The following is a 19,027-nucleotide window of genomic DNA, read 5'->3' as shown; positions in this document are numbered from 1 at the left end:
CTAGAGGGATCCTGAGGTCACTGTAGCAACACGAAAGAGCTCCGTGGACCAAAAATCAACTTGAGATGAGAGGTTAGTCCCTGGCTTCGACTCCAGAGGAATACCACCTTACCACAAGCACCTCAAGAGAAGGCTTCTCTCAGCTCTAGGTATGTGAGAGGGACCCTGAGTTTGCAGCCTCAAGTGGAATGGACACCACGATGCCCTGACTCGAAATAAGGCCGGATATCCCTGCAGTGACTTGAATGCAGGCTCGTATTGCATCTCCCAAGACGAAAAGATGTCTGAATCCCCTGTGGAGACCACAGAGAAAGCCCTAGTTCCCCACCTCATCACGACCGGAGGCCTCACATCCTTTGAAAACTCCAGAGGTACGCGGAGATCAGTGCCTCCAAAGGAGACGATGCCTGACTCCTCGTGAAACTTGAGAGGAGTCCCAGGATTCCTGTGGCACATGGAAAGGGACCCTTGGTCTCCCGCCTCAGCTGGAGAGGCGTCCCAATTGCCCTGCCAAGCCTCGAGGAGAATCCTGAGTGGTCCCTCGCAAGTAGGCAGGAGTCCTGACGTCGCTGAAGAAACACGTGTGTGGCAGGGCCATCCCCCTCGTAACTCGAGAATATACCCCAGGTTCCCGCCGCATCTCTAGAAAAACCATGAGACTTCCCCCTCGCCGCGAGCTGAGGCCTGATTCCCCTGCACTGCGTGCAGAGCAATTCCGTGTTGCACATCTCTCATGAAAGGAGCCTTGATTTCCTTGATGGCACTCCAGAGACACCCCAAGAACAGTGTTTCCAGGCTAGAGGGATCCTGAGGTCACTGTAGTAACACAAAAGAGCTCCGTGGACCAAAAATCACCTCGAGATGAGAGGTTAGTCCCTGGCTTCGACTCCAGAGGAATACCACCTTACCACAAGCACCTCAAGAGGAGGCTTCTCTCAGCTCTAGGTATGTGAGAGGGACCCTGAGTGTGCGGCCTCAAGTGGAATGGACACCGCGATGCCCTGACTCGAAATAAGGCCGGATATCCCTGCAGTGACTTGAATGCAGGCTCGTCTTGCATCTCCCAAGACGAAAGGATGTCTGAATCCCCATGTGGAGACCACAGAGAAAGACCTAGTTCCCCACCTCATCGCGACCGGAGGCCTCACATCCTTTGAAAATTGCAGAGGTACGCAGAGATCAGTGCCTCCAAAGGAGACGACGCCTGACTCCTCGAGAAACTTGATAGTAGTCCCAGGATTCCTGTGGCACATGGAAAGGGACCCTTGGTCTCCCGCCTCAGCTGGAGAGGCGTCCCAATTGCCCTGCCAAGCCTCGAGGAGAATCCCGAGTTGTCCCTCGCAACTAGGCAGGAGTTCTGCCATCGCTGAACAAACACTTGTGTGGAAGGGCCATCCCCGTCGTAACTCGAGAATATACCCCAGGTTCCCGCCGCAACTCGAGAAAAACCATGAGACTTCCCATTCGCCGCGAGATGAGGCCCGATTCCCCTGCACTGCGTGCAGAGCAATTCCGAGTTGCACATCACACATGAAAGGAGCCTTGATTTCCTTGATGGCACTCCAGAGAAACCCCAAGAACACTGTTTCAAGGCTAGAGGCATCCTGAGGTCACTGTAGCAACACGAAAGAGCTCCGTGGACCAAAAATCAACTCGAGATGAGAGGTTAGTCCCTGGCTTCGACTCCAGAGGAATACCACCTTACCACAAGCACCTCAAAAGGAGGCTTCTCTCAGCTCTAGCTAAGTGAGAGGGACCCTGAGTTTGTGGCCTCAAGTGGAATGGACACCGCGACGCCCTGACTCGAAATAAGGCCGGATAACCCTACAGTGACTTGAATGCAGGCTCGTCTTGCATCTCCCAAGACGAAAGGATTTCTGAATCCCCAGTGGAGACCACAGAGTAAAACCTAGTTCCCCACCTCATCGCGACCGGAGGCCTCACATCCTTTGAAAACTCCAGAGGTACGCGGAGATCAGTGCCTCCAAAAGAGACGATGCCTGACTCCTCGTGAAACTTGATAGGAGTCCCAGGATTCCTGTGGCACGTGGAAAGGGACCCTTGGTTTCCCGCCTCAGCTGGAGAGGCGTCCCAATTGCCCTGCGAAGCCTCGAGGAGAATCCCGAGTTGTCCCTCGCAACTAGGCAGGAGTGCTGACGTCGCTGAACAAACACGTGGGTGGAAGGGCCATCCCCATCGTAACTCGAGAATATACCCCAGGTTCCGGCCGCAACTCGAGAAAAACCATGAGACTTCCCCCGCGCCGCGAGATGAGGCCCGATTCCCCTGCACTGTGTGCAGAGCAATTCCGTGTTGCACATCACACATGAAAGGAGCCTTGATTTCCTTGATGGCACTCCAGAGAAACCCCAAGAACACTGTTTCAAGACTAGAGCGATCCTGAGGTCACTGTAGCAACACGAAAGAGCTCCGTGGACCAAAAATCAACTCGAGATGAGAGGGTAGTCCCTGGCTTCGACTCCAGAGGAATACCACCTTACCACAAGCACCTCAAGAGGAGGCTTCTCTCAGCTCTAGGTATGTGAGAGGGACCCTGAGTGTGCGGTCCCAATTGGAATGGACACCGCGATGCCCTGACTCGAAATAAGGCCGGATATCCCTGCAGTGACTTGAATGCAGGCTCGTCTTGCATCTCCCAAGACGAAAGGTTGTCTGAATTCCCTGTGGAGACCACAGGAAAGACCTAGTTCCCCACCTCATCACGACCGGAGGCCTCACATCCTTTGAAAACTCCAGAGGTACGCGGAGATCAGTGCCTCCAAAGGAGACCATGCCTGACTCCTCGTGAAACTTGATAGGAGTCCCAGGATTCCTGTGGCACGTGGAAAGGGACCCTTGGTCTCCCGCCTCAGCTGGAGAGGCGTCCCAATTGCCCTGCCAAGCCTCGAGGAGAATGCCGAGTTGTCCCTCGCAACTAGGCAGGAGTCCTGACGTCGATGAACAAACACGTGTGTGGAAGGGCCATCCCCGTCGTAACTCGAGAATATACCCCAGGTTCCCGCCGCAACTCGAGCAAAACCATGAGACTTCCCCCTCGCTGCGAGATGAGGCCCGATTCCCCTGCACTGCGTGCAGAGCAATTCCGTGTTGCACATCACACATGAAAGGAGCCTTGATTTCCTTGATGGCACTCCAGAGAAACCCCAAGAACACTGTTTCCAGGCTAGAGGGATCCTGACGTCACTGTAGCAACACGAAAGAGGTCCGAGGACCACAAATCAACTCGAGATGAGAGGTTAGTCCCTGGCTTCGACTCCAGAGGAATACCACCTTACCACAAGCACCTCAAGAGGAGGCTTCTCTCAGCTCTAGGTATGTGAGAGGGACCCTGAGTTTGCGGCCTCAAGTGGAATGGACACCACGATGCCCTGACTCGAAATAAGGCCGGATATCCCTGCAGTGACTTGAATGCAGGCTCGTCTTGCATCTCCCAAGACGAAAGGATGTCTGAATCCCCTGTGGAGACCACAGAGAAAGACCTAGTTCCCCACCTCATCGCGACCAGAGGCCTCACATCCTTTGAAAACTCTAGAGGTACGCGGAGATCAGTGCCTCCAAAGGAGACGATGCCTGACTCCTCGTGAAACTTGATAGGAGTCCCAGGATTCCTGTGGCACGTGGAAAGGGACACTTGGTCTCCCGCCTCAGCTGGAGAGGCGTCCCAAATGCCCTGCCAAGCCTCGAGGAGAATCCAGAGTAGTCCCTCGCAACTAGGCAGGAGTCCTGACGTGGCTGAACAAACACGTGGGTGGAAGGGCCATCCCCATCGTAACTCTTGAATATACCCCAGGTTCCCACCGCAACTCGAGAAAAACCATGAGACTTCCCCCTCGCTGCGAGATGAGGCCCGATTCCCCTACACTGCGGGCAGAGCAATTCCGTGTTGCACATCACACATGAAAGGAGCCTTGATTTCCTTGATGGCACTCCAGAGAAACCCCAAGAACACTGTTTCCAGGCTAGAGGGATCCTGAGGTCACTGTAGCAACACCAAAGAGCTCCGTGGACCAAAAATCAACTCGAGATGAGAGGTTAGTCCCTGGCTTCGACTCCAGAGGAATACCACCTTACCACAAGCACCTCAAGAGGAGGCTTCTCTCAGCTCTAGGTATGTGAGAGGGACCCTGAGTTTGCAGCCTCAAGTGGAATGGACACCACGATGCCCTGACTCGAAATAAGGCCGGATATCCCTGCAGTGACTTGAATGCAGGCTCGTCTTGCATCTCCCAAGACGAAAGGATGTCTGAATCCCCTGTGGAGACCACAGAGAAAGACCTAGGTCCCCACCTCATCGCGACCGGAGGCCTCACATCCTTTGAAAACTCCAGAGGTACGCGGAGATCAGTGCCTCCAAAGGAGACGATGCCTGACTCCTCGTGAAACTTGATAGGAGTCCCAGGATTCCTGTGGCACGTGGAAAGGGACCCTTGGTCTCCCGCCTCAGCTGGAGAGGCGTCCCAATTGCCCTGCCAAGCCTCGAGGAGAATCCCGAGTTGTCCCTCGCAACTAGGCAGGAGTCCTGACGTCGCTGAAGAAACACGTGGGTGGAAGGGCCATCCCCGTCGTAACTCGAGAATATACCCCAGGTTCCCGCCGCAACTCGAGAAAAACCATGAGCCTTCCCCCTCGCCGCGAGATGAGGCCCGTTTCCCCTGCACTGCGTGCAGAGCAATTCCGTGTTGCACATCACACATGAAAGGAGCCTTGATTTCCTTGATGGCACTCCAGAGAAACCCCAAGAACACTGTTTCAAGGCTAAAGGGATCCTGAGGTCACGGTAGCAACACGAAAGAGCTCCGTGGACCAAAAATCAACTCGAGATGAGAGGGTAGTCCCTGGCTTCGACTCCAGAGGAATACCACCTTACCACAAGCACCTCAAGAGGAGGCTTCTCTCAGCTCTAGGTATGTGAGAGGGACCCTGAGTTTGCGGTCTCATTTGGAATGGACACCGCGATGCCCTGACTCGAAATAAGGCCGGATATCCCTGCAGTGACTTGAATGCAGGCTCGTCTTGCATCTCCCAAGACGAAAGGATGTCTGAATCCCCATGTGCAGACCACAGAGAAAGACCTAGTTCCCCACCTCATCGAGACCGGAGGCCTCACATCCTTTGAAAATTCCAGAGGTACGCAGAGATCAGTGCCTCCAAAGGAGACGACGCCTGACTCCTCGAGAAACTTGATAGGAGTCCCAGGATTCCTGTGGCACGTGGAAAGGGACCCTTGGTCTCCCGCCTCAGCTGGAGAGGCGTCCCAATTGCCCTGCCAAGCCTTGAGGAGAATCCCGAGTTGTCCCTCGCAACTAGGCAGGAGTTCTGCCATCGCTGAACAAACACTTGTGTGGAAGGGCCATCCCCGTGGTAACTCGAGAATATACCCCAGGTTCCCGCCGCTACTCGAGAAAAACCATGAGACTTCCCATTCGCCGCGAGATGAGGCCCGATTCCACTACACTGCGTGCAGAGCAATTCCGAGTTGCACATCACACATGAAAGGAGCCTTGATTTCCTTGATGGCACTCCAGAGAAACCCCAAGAACACTGTTTCAAGGCTAGAGGCATCCTGAGGTCACTGTAGCAACACGAAAGAGCTCCGTGGACCAAAAATCAACTCGAGATGAGAGGTTAGTCCCTGGCTTCGACTCCAGAGGAATACCACCTTACCACAAGCACCTCAAGAGGAGGCTTCTCTCAGCTCTAGCTAAGTGAGAGGGACCCTGATTTTGTGGCCTCAAGTGGAATGGACACCGCGACGCCCTAACTCGAAATAAGGCCGGATAACCCTACAGTGACTTGAATGCAGGCTCGTCTTGCATCTCCCAAGACGAAAGGATGTCTGAATCCCCTGTGGAGACCACAGAGTAAAACCTAGTTCCCCACCTCATCGCGACCGGAGGCCTCACATCCTTTGAAAACTCCAGAGGTACGCGGAGATCAGTGCCTCCAAAAGAGACGATGCCTGACTCCTCGAGAAACTTGATATGAGTTCCAGGATTCCTGTGGCACGTGGAAAGGGACCCTTGGTCTCCCGCCTCAGCTGGAGAGGCGTCCCAATTGCCCTGCCAAGCCTCAAGGAGAATCCCGAGTTGTCCCTCGCAACTAGGCAGGAGTGCTGACGTCGCTGAACAAACACGTGGGTGGAAGGGCCATCCCCGTCGTAACTCGAGAATATACCCCAGGTTCCCGCCGCAACTCGAGAAAAACCATGAGACTTCCCCCTCGCCGCGAGATGAGGCCTGATTCCCCTGCACTGCGTGCAGAGCAATTCCGTGTTGCACATCACACATGAAAGGAGCCTTGATTTCCTTGATGGCACTCCAGAGAAACCCCAAGAACACTGTTTCAAGAATAGAGCGATCCTGAGGTCACTGTAGCAACACGAAAGAGCTCCGTGGACCAAAAATCACCTCGAGATGAGAGGTTAGTCCCTGGCTTCGACTCCAGAGGAATACCACCTTACCACAAGCACCTCAAGAGGAGGCTTCTCTCAGCTCTAGGTATGTCAGAGGGACCCTGAGTGTGCGGCCTCAAGTGGAATGGACACCCCGATGCCCTGGCTCGAAATAAGGCCGGATATCCCTGCAGTGACTTGAATGCAGGCTCGTCTTGCATCTCCCAAGACGAAAGGATGTCTGAATCCCCTGTGGAGACCACAGAGTAAGACCTAGTTTCCCACCTCATCGCGACCGGAGGCCTCACATCCTTTGAAAACTCCAGAGGTACGCGGAGATCAGTGCCTCCAAGGGAGATGATACCTGACTCCTCGTGAAACTTGATAGGAGTCCCAGGATTCCTGTGGCACGTGGAAAGGGACCCTTGGTCTCCCGCCTCAGCTGGAGAGGCGTCCCAATTGCCCTGCCAAGCCTCGAGGAGAATCCCGAGTTGTCCCTCGCAACTAGGCAGGAGTCCTGACATCGCTGAACAAACACGTGGGTGGAAGAGCCATCCCCAGCGTAACTCGAGAATATACCCCAGGTTCCCGCCGCAACTCGAGGAAAACAATGAGACTTCCCCTCGCCGAGAGATGCGGCCCGATTCCCCTGCACTGTGTGCAGAGCAATTCCGTGTTGCACATCACACATGAAAGGAGCCTTGATTTCCTTGATGGCACTCCAGAGAAACCCCAAGAACACTGTTTCAAGGCTAGAGCGATCCTGAGGTCAATCTAGCAACACGAAAGAGCTCCGTGGACAAAAAATCAACTCGAGATGAGAGGTTAGTCCCTGGCTTCGACTCCAGAGGAATACCACCTTACCACAAGCACCTCAAGAGGAGGCTTCTCTCAGCTCTAGGTATGTGAGAGGGACCCTGAGTTTGCGGCCTCAAGTGGAATGAACACCGCGATGCCCTGACTCGAAATAAGGCCGGATATCCCTGCAGTGACTTAAATGCAGGCTTGTCTTGCATCTCCCAAGATGAAAGGATGTCTGAATCCCCTGTGGAGACCACAGAAAAAGACCTAGTTCCCCACCTCATCGCGACCGGAGGCCTCACATCCTTTGAAAACTCCAGAGGTACGCGGAGATCAGTGCCTCCAAAGGAGACGATGCCTGACTCCTCGTGAAACTTGATAGGAGTCCCAGGATTCCTGTGGCACGTGGAAAGGGACCCTTGGTCTCCCGCCTCAGCTGGAGAGGCGTCCCAATTGCCCTGCCAAGCCTCGAGGAGAATCCCGAGTTGTCCCTCGCAACTAGGCAGGAGTCCTGACGTCGCTGAACAAACACGTGGGTGGAAGAGCCATCCTCGTCGTAACTCGAGAATATACCCCAGGTTCCCGCCGCAACTCGAGAAAAACCATGAGACTTCCCCCTCGCCGCGAGATGAGGCCCGATTCCCCTGCACTGCGTGCAGAGCAATTCCGTGTTGCACATCACACATGAAAGGAGCCTTGATTTCCTTGATGGCACTCCAGAGAAACCCCAAGAACACTGCTTCAAGGCTAGAGGGATCCTGAGGTCACTGTAGCAACAGGAAAGAGCTCCGTGGACCAAAAATCAGCTCGAGATGAGAGGTTAGTCCCTGGCTTCGACTCCAGAGGAATACCACCTTATCACAAGCACCTCAAGAGGAGGCTTCTCTCAGCTCTAGGTATGTGAGAGGGACCCTGAGTTTGCGGCCTCAAGTGGAATGGACACCGCGATGCCCTGACTCGAAATAAGGCCGGATATCCCTGCAGTGTCTTGAATGCAGGCTCGTATTGCATCTCCCAAGACGAAAGGATGTCTGAATCCCCTGTGGCGACCACAGAGAAAGACCTAGTTCCCCACCTCATCGCACCGGAGGCCTCAGATCCTACGAAAACTCCAGAGGTACGCGGAGATCAGTGCCTCCAAAGGAGACGATGCCTGACTCCTCGTGAAACTTGATAGGAGTCCCAGGATTCCTGTGGCACGTAGAAAGGGACCCTTGGTCTCCCACCTCAGCTGGAGAGGCGTCCCAATTGCCCTGCCAAGCCTCGAGGAGAATCCCGAGTTGTCTTTCGCAACTAGGCAGGAGTCCTGACGTCGCTGAACAAACACGTGGGTGGAAGGGCCATCCCCGTCGTAACTCGAGAGTATACCCCAGGTTCCCGCCGCAACCCGAGAAAAACCATGAGACTTCCCCCTCGCCGCGAGATGAGGCCCGATTCCCCTGCACTGCGTGCAGAGCAATTCCGTGTTGCACATCACACATGAAAGGAGCCTTGATTTCCTTGATGGCACTCCAGAGAAACCCCAAGAACACTGTTTCAAGGCTAGAGGGATCCTGAGGTCACTGTAGCAACACGAAAGAGCTCCGTGGACCAAAAATCAACTCGAGATGAGAGGTTAGTCCCTGGCTTCGACTCCAGAGGAATACCACCTTACCACAAGCACCTCAAGAGGAGGCTTCTCTCAGCTCTAAGTATGTGAGAGGGACCCTGATTTTGCGGCCTAAAGTGGAATGGACACTGCAATGCCCTGACGCGAAATAAGGCCGGATATCCCTGCAGTGACTTGAATGCAGCCTCGTCTTGCATCTCCCAAGATGAAAGGATTTCTGAATCCCCTGTGCAGACCACAGAGAATGACCTAGTTCCCCACCTCATCGCGACCGGAGACCTCACATCCTTTGAAAACTCCAGAGGTACGCGGAGATCAGTGCCTCCAAAGGAGACGATGCCTGACTCCTCGTGAAACTTGATAGGAGTCCCAGGATTCCTGTGGCACGGGGAAAGGGACCCTTTGTCTCCCTCCTCAGCTGGAGAGGCGTCCCAATTGCCCTGCCAAGCCTCGAGGAGAATCCCGAGTTGTCCCTCGCAACTAGGCAGGAGTCCTGACTTCGCTGAACAAACACGGGTGTGGCAGGGCCATCCCCGTCGTAACTCGAGAATATACAACAGGTTCCCGCTGCAACTCGAGAAAAACCATGAGACTTCCCCGTCGCCGCGAAATGAGGCCCGATTCCCCTGCACTGCGTGCAGAGCAATTCCGTGTTGCACATCACACATGAAAGGAGCCTTGATTTCCTTGATGGCACTCCAGAGAAACCCCAAGAACACTGTTTCAAGGCTAGAGGGATCCTGAGGTCAATGTAGCAACACGTAAGAGCTCCGTGACCCAAAAATCAACTCGAGAAGAGAGGTTAGTTCCTGGCTTCGACTCCAGAGGAATACCACCTTACCACAAGCACCTCAAGAGGAGGCTGCTCTCAGCTCTAGGTATGTGAGAGGGACCCTGAGTTTGCGGCCTCAAGTGGAATGGACACCGCGATGCCCTGTCTCGAAATAAGGCCGGGTATTCCTGCAGTGACTTGAATGCATTCTCGTCTTGCATCTCCCAAGATGAAAGGATGTCTGAATCCCCTGTGGAGACCACAGAGAAAGACCTAGTTCCCCACCTCATCGCGACCGGAGGCCTCACATCCTTTGAAAACTTCAGAGGTACACGGAGATCAGTGCCTCCAAAGCAGACGATGCCTAACTCCTCGTGAAATTTGATAGGAGTCCCAGGATTCCTGTGGCACGTGGAAAGGGAGCCTTGGTCTCCCGCCTCTGCTGGAGAGGCGCCCCAATTGCCCTGCCAAGCCTCGAGGAGAATCCCGAGTTGTCCCTCGCAACTAGGCAGGAGTCCTGACGTCGCTGAACAAACACGTGTGTGGCAGGGCCATCCCCGTCGTAACTCGAGAATATACCCCAGGTTCCCGCCGCAACTCGAGAAAAACCAAGAGACTTTCCCCTTGCCGCAAGATGAGGCCCGATTCCCCTGCACTGCGTGCAGAGCAATTCCGTGTTGCACATCACACATGAAAGGAGCCTTGATTTCCTTGATGGCATTCCAGAGAAACCCCAAGAACACTCTTTCAAGGCTAGAGGGATCCTGAGGTCACTGTAGCAAGACGAAAGAGCTCCGTGGACAACAAATCAACTGGAGATGAGAGGTTAGTCCCTGGCTTCGACTCCAGAGGAATACCACCTTACCACAAGCACCTCAAGAGGAGGCTTCTCTCAGCTCTAGGTATGTGAGAGGGATCCTGAGTTTGCGGCCTCAAGTGGAATGGACACCGCGATGCCCTGACGCGAAATAAGGCCGGATATCCCTCTAGTGACTTGAATGCAGGTGCGTCTTGCATCTCCCAAGACGAAAGGATGTCTGAATCCCCTGTGGAGACCACAGAGAAAGACCTTGTTCCCCACCTCATCGCGACCGGAGACCTCACATCCTTTGAAAACTCCAGAGGAACGCGGAGATCAGTGCCTCCAAAGGAGACGATGCCTGACTTCTCGTGAAACTTGATAGGAGTCCCAGGATTCCTGTGGCACGTGGAAAGGGACCCTTGGTCTCCAGCCTCAGCTGGAGAGGCGTCCCAATTGCCCTGCCAAGCCTCGAGGAGAATCCCGAGTTGTCCCTCGCAACTAGGCAGGAGTGCTGACGTCGCTGAACAATCACGTGGGTGGAAGGGCCATCCCCGTCGTAACTCGAGAATATACCCCAGGTTCCCGCCGCAACTCGAGAAAAACCATGAGACTTCCCCCTCGCCGCGAGATGAGGCCCAATTCCCCTGCACTGCGTGCAGAGCAATTCCGTGTTGCACATCACACATGAAAGGAGCCTTGATTTCCTTGATGGCACTCCAGAGAAACCCCAAGAACACTGTTTCAAGACTAGAGCGATCCTGAGGTCACTGTAGCAACACGAAAGAGCTCCGTGGCCCAAAAATCAACTCGAGAAGAGAGGTTAGTCCCTGGCTTCGACTCCAGAGGAATACCACCTTACCACAAGCACCTCAAGAGGAGGCTTCTCTCAGCTCTAGGTATGTGAGAGGGACCCTGAGTTTGCAGCCTCAAGTGGAATGGACACCACGATGCCCTGACTCGAAATAAGGCCGGATATCCCTGCCGTGACTTGAATGCAGGCTCGTATTGCATCTCCCAAGACGAAAGGATGACTGAATCCCCTGTGGAGACCACAGAGAAAGACCTAGTTCCCCACCTCATCGCGACCGGAGGCCTCACATCCTTTGAAAACTCCAGAGGTACGCGGAGATCAGTGCCTCCAAAGCAGAAGATGCCTGACTCCTCGTGAAACTTGATAGGAGTCCCAGGTTTCCTGTGGCACGTGGAAAGGGACCCTTGGTCTCCCGCCTCAGCTGGAGAGGCGTCCCAATTGCCCGGCCAAGCCTCGAGGAGAATCCCGAGTTGTCCCTCGCAACTAGGCAGGAGTCCTGACGTCGATGAACAAACACGTGTGTGGAAGGGCCATCCCCGTCGTAACTCGAGAATATAGCCCAGGTTCCCGCCGCAACTCGAGAAAAACCATGAGACTTCCCCCTCGCTGCGAGATGAGGCCCGATTCCCCTGCACTGCGTGCAGAGCAATTCCGTGTTGCACATCACACATGAAAGGAGCCTTGATTTCCTTGATGGCACTCCAGAGAAACCCCAAGAACACTGTTTCAAGGCTAGAGGGATCCTGAGGTCATGTAGCAAAACAAAAGAGCTCCGTGGACCAAAAATCAACTCGAGATGAGAGGTTAGTCCCTGTCTTCGACTCCAGAGGAATACCACCTTACCACAAGCACCTCAAGAGGAGGCTTCTCTCAGCTCTAGGTATGTGAGAGGGACCCTGAGTTTGCGGCCTCAAGTGGAATGGACACCGCGATGCCCTGACTCGAAATAAGGCCGGATATCCCTGCAGTGACTTGAATGCAGGCTCGTCTTGCATCTCCCAAGACGAAAGGATGTCTGAATCCCCTGTGGAGACCACAGAGAAAGACCTAGTTCACCACCTCATCGCGACCGGAGGCCTCACATCCTTTGAAAACTCCAGAGGTACGCGGAGATCAGTGCCTCCAAAGGAGACGATGCCTGACTCCTCGTGAAACTTGATAGGAGTCCCAGGATTCCTGTGGCACATGGAAAGGGACCCTTGGTCTCCCGCCTCAGCTGGAGAGGCGTCCCAATTGCCCTGCCAAGCCTCGAGGAGAATCCTGAGTGGTCCCTCGCAAGTAGGCAGGAGTCCTGACGTCGCTGAAGAAACACGTGTGTGGCAGGGCCATCCCCCTCGTAACTCGAGAATATACCCCAGGTTCCCGCCGCATCTCTAGAAAAACCATGAGACTTCCCCCTCGCCGCGAGCTGAGGCCTGATTCCCCTGCACTGCGTGCAGAGCAATTCCGTGTTGCACATCACTCATGAAAGGAGCCTTGATTTCCTTGATGGCACTCCAGAGAAACCCCAAGAACAGTGTTTCCAGGCTAGAGGGATCCTGAGGTCAATGTAGCAACACAAAAGAGCTCCGTGGACCAAAAATCACCTCGAGATGAGAGGTTAGTCCCTGGCTTCGACTCCAGAGGAATACCACCTTACCACAAGCACCTCAAGAGGAGGCTTCTCTCAGCTCTAGGTATGTGAGAGGGACCCTGAGTTTTCGGCCTCAAGTGGAATGGACACCGCGATGCCCTGGCTAGAAATAAGGCCGGATATCCCTGCAGTGACTTGAATGCAGGCTCGTCTTGCATCTCCGAAGACGAAAGGATGTCTGAATCCCCTGTGGAGACCACAGAGAAAGACCTAGTTTCCCACCTCATCGCGACCGGAGGCCTCACATCTTTGAAAACTCCAGAGGTACGCGGAGATCAGTGCCTCCAAAGGAGATGATGCCTGACTCCTCGTGAAACTTGATAGGAGTCCCAGGATTCCTGTGGCACGTGGAAAGTGACACTTGGTCTCCCGCCTCAGCTGGAGAGGCGTCCCAATTGCCCTGCCAAGCCTCGAGGAGAATCCCGAGTTGTCCCTCGCAACTAGGCAGGAGTCCTGACGTCGCTGAACAAACACGTGTGTGGAAGAGAAATCCCCAGCGTAACTCGAGAATATACCCCAGGTTCCCGCCGCAACTCGAGGAAAACAATGAGACTTCCCCTCGACGCGAGATGCGGCCCGATTCCCCTGCACTGGGTGCAGAGCAATTCCGTGTTGCACATCACACATGAAAGGAGCCTTGATTTCCTTGATGGCACTCGAGAGAAACCCCAAGAACACTGTTTCAAGGCTAGAGGGATCCTGAGGTCACTGTAGCAACACGAAAGAGCTCCGTGGACCAAAAATCAACTCGAGATGAGAGGTTAGTCCCTGGCTTCGACTCCAGAGGAATACCACCTTACCACAAGCACCTCAAGAGGAGGCTTCTCTCAGCTCTAGGTATGTGAGAGGGACCCTGAGTTTGCAGCCTCAAGTGGAATGGACACCACGATGCCCTGACTCGAAATAAGGCCGGATATCCCTGCCGTGACTGGAATGCAGGCTCGTATTGCATCTCCCAAGACGAAAGGATGACTGAATCCCCTGTGGAGACCACAGAGAAAGACCTAGTTCCCCACCTCATCGCGACCGGAGGCCTCACATCCTTTGAAAACTCCAGAGGTACGCGGAGATCAGTGCCTCCAAAGCAGAAGATGCCTGACTCCTCGTGAAACTTGATAGGAGTCCCAGGTTTCCTGTGGCACGTGGAAAGGGACCCTTGGTCTCCCGCCTCAGCTGGAGAGGCGTCCCAATTGCCCGGCCAAGCCTCGAGGAGAATCCCGAGTTGTTCCTCGCAACTAGGCAGGAGTCCTGACGTCGATGAACAAACACGTGTGTGGAAGGGCCATCCCCGTCGTAACTCGAGAATATAGCCAAGGTTCCCGCCGCAACTCGAGAAAAACCATGAGACTTCCCCCTCGCTGCGAGATGAGGCCCGATTCCCCTGCACTGCGTGCAGAGCAATTCCGTGTTGCACATCACACATGAAAGGAGCCTTGATTTCCTTGATGGCACTCCAGAGAAACCCCAAGAACACTGTTTCAAGGCTAGAGGGATCCTGAGGTCATGTAGCAAAACAAAAGAGCTCCGTGGACCAAAAATCAACTCGAGATGAGAGGTTAGTCCCTGTCTTCGACTCCAGAGGAATACCACCTTACCACAAGCACCTCAAGAGGAGGCTTCTCTCAGCTCTAGGTATGTGAGAGGGACCCTGAGTTTGCGGCCTCAAGTGGAATGGACACCGCGATGCCCTGACTCGAAATAAGGCCGGATATCCCTGCAGTGACTTGAATGCAGGCTCGTCTTGCATCTCCCAAGACGAAAGGATGTCTGAATCCCCTGTGGAGACCACAGAGAAAGACCTAGTTCACCACCTCATCGCGACCGGAGGCCTCACATCCTTTGAAAACTCCAGAGGTACGCGGAGATCAGTGCCTCCAAAGGAGACGATGCCTGACTCCTCGTGAAACTTGATAGGAGTCCCAGGATTCCTGTGGCACATGGAAAGGGACCCTTGGTCTCCCGCCTCAGCTGGAGAGGCGTCCCAATTGCCCTGCCAAGCCTCGAGGAGAATCCTGAGTGGTCCCTCGCAAGTAGGCAGGAGTCCTGACGTCGCTGAAGAAACACGTGTGTGGCAGGGCCATCCCCCTCGTAACTCGAGAATATACCCCAGGTTCCCGCCGCATCTCTAGAAAAACCATGAGACTTCCCCCTCGCCGCGAGCTGAGGCCTGATTCCCCTGCACTGCGTGCAGAGCAATTCCGTGTTGCACATCACTCATGAAAGGAGCCTTGATTTCCTTGATGGCACTCCAGAGAAACCCCAAGAACAGTGTTTCCAGGCTAGAGGGATCCTGAGGTCAATGTAGCAACACAAAAGAGCTCCGTGGACCAAAAATCACCTCGAGATGAGAGGTTAGTCCCTGGCTTCGACTCCAGAGGAATACCACCTTACCACAAGCACCTCAAGAGGAGGCTTCTCTCAGCTCTAGGTATGTGAGAGGGACCCTGAGTGTGCGGCCTCAAGTGGAATGGACACCGCGATGCCCTGGCTCGAAATAAGGCCGGATATCCCTGCAGTGACTTGAATGCAGGCTCGTCTTGCATCTCCCAAGACGAAAGGATGTCTGAATCCCCTGTGGAGACCACAGAGAAAGACCTAGTTTCCCACCTCATCGCGACCGGAGGCCTCACATCCTTTGAAAACTCCAGAGGTACGCGGAGATCAGTGCCTCCAAAGGAGACAATGCCTGACTCCTCGTGAAACTTGATAGGAGTCCCAGGATTCCTGTGGCACGTGGAAAGGGACCCTTGGTCTCCCGCCTCAGCTGGAGAGGCGTCCCAATTGCCCTGCCAAGCCTCGAGGAGAATCCCGAGTTGTCCCTCGCAACTAGGCAGGAGTGCTGACGTCGCTGAACAATCACGTGGGTGGAAGGGCCATCCCCGTCGTAACTCGAGAATATACCCCAGGTTCCCGCCGCAACTCGAGAAAAACCATGAGACTTCCCCCTCGCCGCGAGATGAGGCCCAATTCCCCTGCACTGCGTGCAGAGCAATTCCGTGTTGCACATCACACATGAAAGGAGCCTTGATTTCCTTGATGGCACTCCAGAGAAACCCCAAGAACACTGTTTCAAGACTAGAGCGATCCTGAGGTCACTGTAGCAACACGAAAGAGCTCCGTGGCCCAAAAATCAACTCGAGAAGAGAGGTTAGTCCCTGGCTTCGACTCCAGAGGAATACCACCTTACCACAAGCACCTCAAGAGGAGGCTTCTCTCAGCTCTAGGTATGTGAGAGGGACCCTGAGTTTGCAGCCTCAAGTGGAATGGACACCACGATGCCCTGACTCGAAATAAGGCCGGATATCCCTGCCGTGACTTGAATGCAGGCTCGTATTGCATCTCCCAAGACGAAAGGATGACTGAATCCCCTGTGGAGACCACAGAGAAAGACCTAGTTCCCCACCTCATCGCGACCGGAGGCCTCACATCCTTTGAAAACTCCAAAGGTACGCGGAGATCAGTGCCTCCAAAGCAGAAGATGCCTGACTCCTCGTGAAACTTGATAGGAGTCCCAGGTTTCCTGTGGCACGTGGAAAGGGACCCTTGGTCTCCCGCCTCAGCTGGAGAGGCGTCCCAATTGCCCGGCCAAGCCTCGAGGAGAATCCCGAGTTGTCCCTCGCAACTAGGCAGGAGTCCTGACGTCGATGAACAAACACGTGTGTGGAAGGGCCATCCCCGTCGTAACTCGAGAATATAGCCCAGGTTCCCGCCGCAACTCGAGAAAAACCATGAGACTTCCCCCTCGCTGCGAGATGAGGCCCGATTCCCCTGCACTGCGTGCAGAGCAATTCCGTGTTGCACATCACACATGAAAGGAGCCTTGATTTCCTTGATGGCACTCCAGAGAAACCCCAAGAACACTGTTTCAAGGCTAGAGGGATCCTGAGGTCATGTAGCAAAACAAAAGAGCTCCGTGGACCAAAAATCAACTCGAGATGAGAGGTTAGTCCCTGGCTTCGACTCCAGAGGAATACCACCTTACCACAAGCACCTCAAGAGGAGGCTTCTCTCAGCTCTAGGTATGTGAGAGGGACCCTGAGTTTGCGGCCTCAAGTGGAATGGACACCGCGATGCCCTGACTCGAAATAAGGCCGGATATCCCTGCAGTGACTTGAATGCAGGCTCGTCTTGCATCTCCCAAGACGAAAGGATGTCTGAATCCCCTGTGGAGACCACAGAGAAAGACCTAGTTCACCACCTCATCGCGACCGGAGGCCTCACATCCTTTGAAAACTCCAGAGGTACGCGGAGATCAGTGCCTCCAAAGGAGACGATGCCTGACTCCTCGTGAAACTTGATAGGAGTCCCAGGATTCCTGTGGCACATGGAAAGGGACCCTTGGTCTCCCGCCTCAGCTGGAGAGGCGTCCCAATTGCCCTGTCAAGCCTCGAGGAGAATCCTGAGTGGTCCCTCGCAAGTAGGCAGGAGTCCTGACGTCGCTGAAGAAACACGTGTGTGGCAGGGCCATCCCCCTCGTAACTCGAGAATATACCCCAGGTTCCCGCCGCATCTCTAGAAAAACCATGAGACTTCCCCCTCGCCGCGAGCTGAGGCCTGATTCCCCTGCACTGCGTGCAGAGCAATTCCGTGTTGCACATCACTCATGAAAGGAGCCTTGATTTCCTTGATGGCACTCCAGAGAAACCCCAAGAACAGTGTTTCCAGGCTAGAGGGATCCTGAGGTCAATGTAGCAACACAAAAGAGCTCCGTGGACCAAAAATCACCTCGAGATGAGAGGTTAGTCCCTGGCTTCGACTCCAGAGGAATACCACCTTACCACAAGCACCTCAAGAGGAGGCTTCTCTCAGCTCTAGGTATGTGAGAGGGACCCTGAGTTTTCGGCCTCAAGTGGAATGGACACCGCGATGCCCTGGCTAGAAATAAGGCCGGATATCCCTGCAGTGACTTGAATGCAGGCTCGTCTTGCATCTCCGAAGACGAAAGGATGTCTGAATCCCCTGTGGAGACCACAGAGAAAGACCTAGTTTCCCACCTCATCGCGACCGGAGGCCTCACATCTTTGAAAACTCCAGAGGTACGCGGAGATCAGTGCCTCCAAAGGAGATGATGCCTGACTCCTCGTGAAACTTGATAGGAGTCCCAGGATTCCTGTGGCACGTGGAAAGTGACCCTTGGTCTCCCGCCTCAGCTGGAGAGGCGTCCCAATTGCCCTGCCAAGCCTCGAGGAGAATCCCGAGTTGTCCCTCGCAACTAGGCAGGAGTCCTGACGTCGCTGAACAAACACGTGTGTGGAAGAGAAATCCCCAGCGTAACTCGAGAATATACCCCAGGTTCCCGCCGCAACTCGAGGAAAACAATGAGACTTCCCCTCGACGCGAGATGCGGCCCGATTCCCCTGCACTGGGTGCAGAGCAATTCCGTGTTGCACATCACACATGAAAGGAGCCTTGATTTCCTTGATGGCACTCGAGAGAAACCCCAAGAACACTGTTTCAAGGCTAGAGGGATCCTGAGGTCACTGTAGCAACACGAAAGAGCTCCGTGGACCAAAAATCAACTCGAGATGAGAGGTTAGTCCCTGGCTTCGACTCCAGAGGAATACCACCTTACCACAAGCACCTCAAGAGGAGGCTTCTCTCAGCTCTAGGTATGTGAGAGGGACCCTGAGTTTGCAGCCTCAAGTGGAATGGACACCACGATGCCCTGACTCGAAATAAGGCCGGATATCCCTGCCGTGACTGGAATGCAGGCTCGTATTGCATCTCCCAAGACGAAAGGATGACTGAATCCCCTGTGGAGACCACAGAGAAAGACCTAGTTCCCCACCTCATCGCGACCGGAGGCCTCACATCCTTTGAAAACTCCAGAGGTACGCGGAGATCAGTGCCTCCAAAGCAGAAGATGCCTGACTCCTCGTGAAACTTGATAGGAGTCCCAGGTTTCCTGTGGCACGTGGAAAGGGACCCTTGGTCTCCCGCCTCAGCTGGAGAGGCGTCCCAATTGCCCGGCCAAGCCTCGAGGAGAATCCCGAGTTGTCCCTCGCAACTAGGCAGGAGTCCTGACGTCGATGAACAAACACGTGTGTGGAAGGGCCATCCCCGTCGTAACTCGAGAATATAGCCAAGGTTCCCGCCGCAACTCGAGAAAAACCATGAGACTTCCCCCTCGCTGCGAGATGAGGCCCGATTCCCCTGCACTGCGTGCAGAGCAATTCCGTGTTGCACA

This window comes from Cervus elaphus, chromosome 24 (genome assembly GCF_910594005.1).
Source record: "Cervus elaphus chromosome 24, mCerEla1.1, whole genome shotgun sequence".
Lineage (NCBI taxonomy): Eukaryota > Metazoa > Chordata > Mammalia > Artiodactyla > Cervidae > Cervus > Cervus elaphus.
This window is presented reverse-complemented; position numbering follows the sequence as displayed.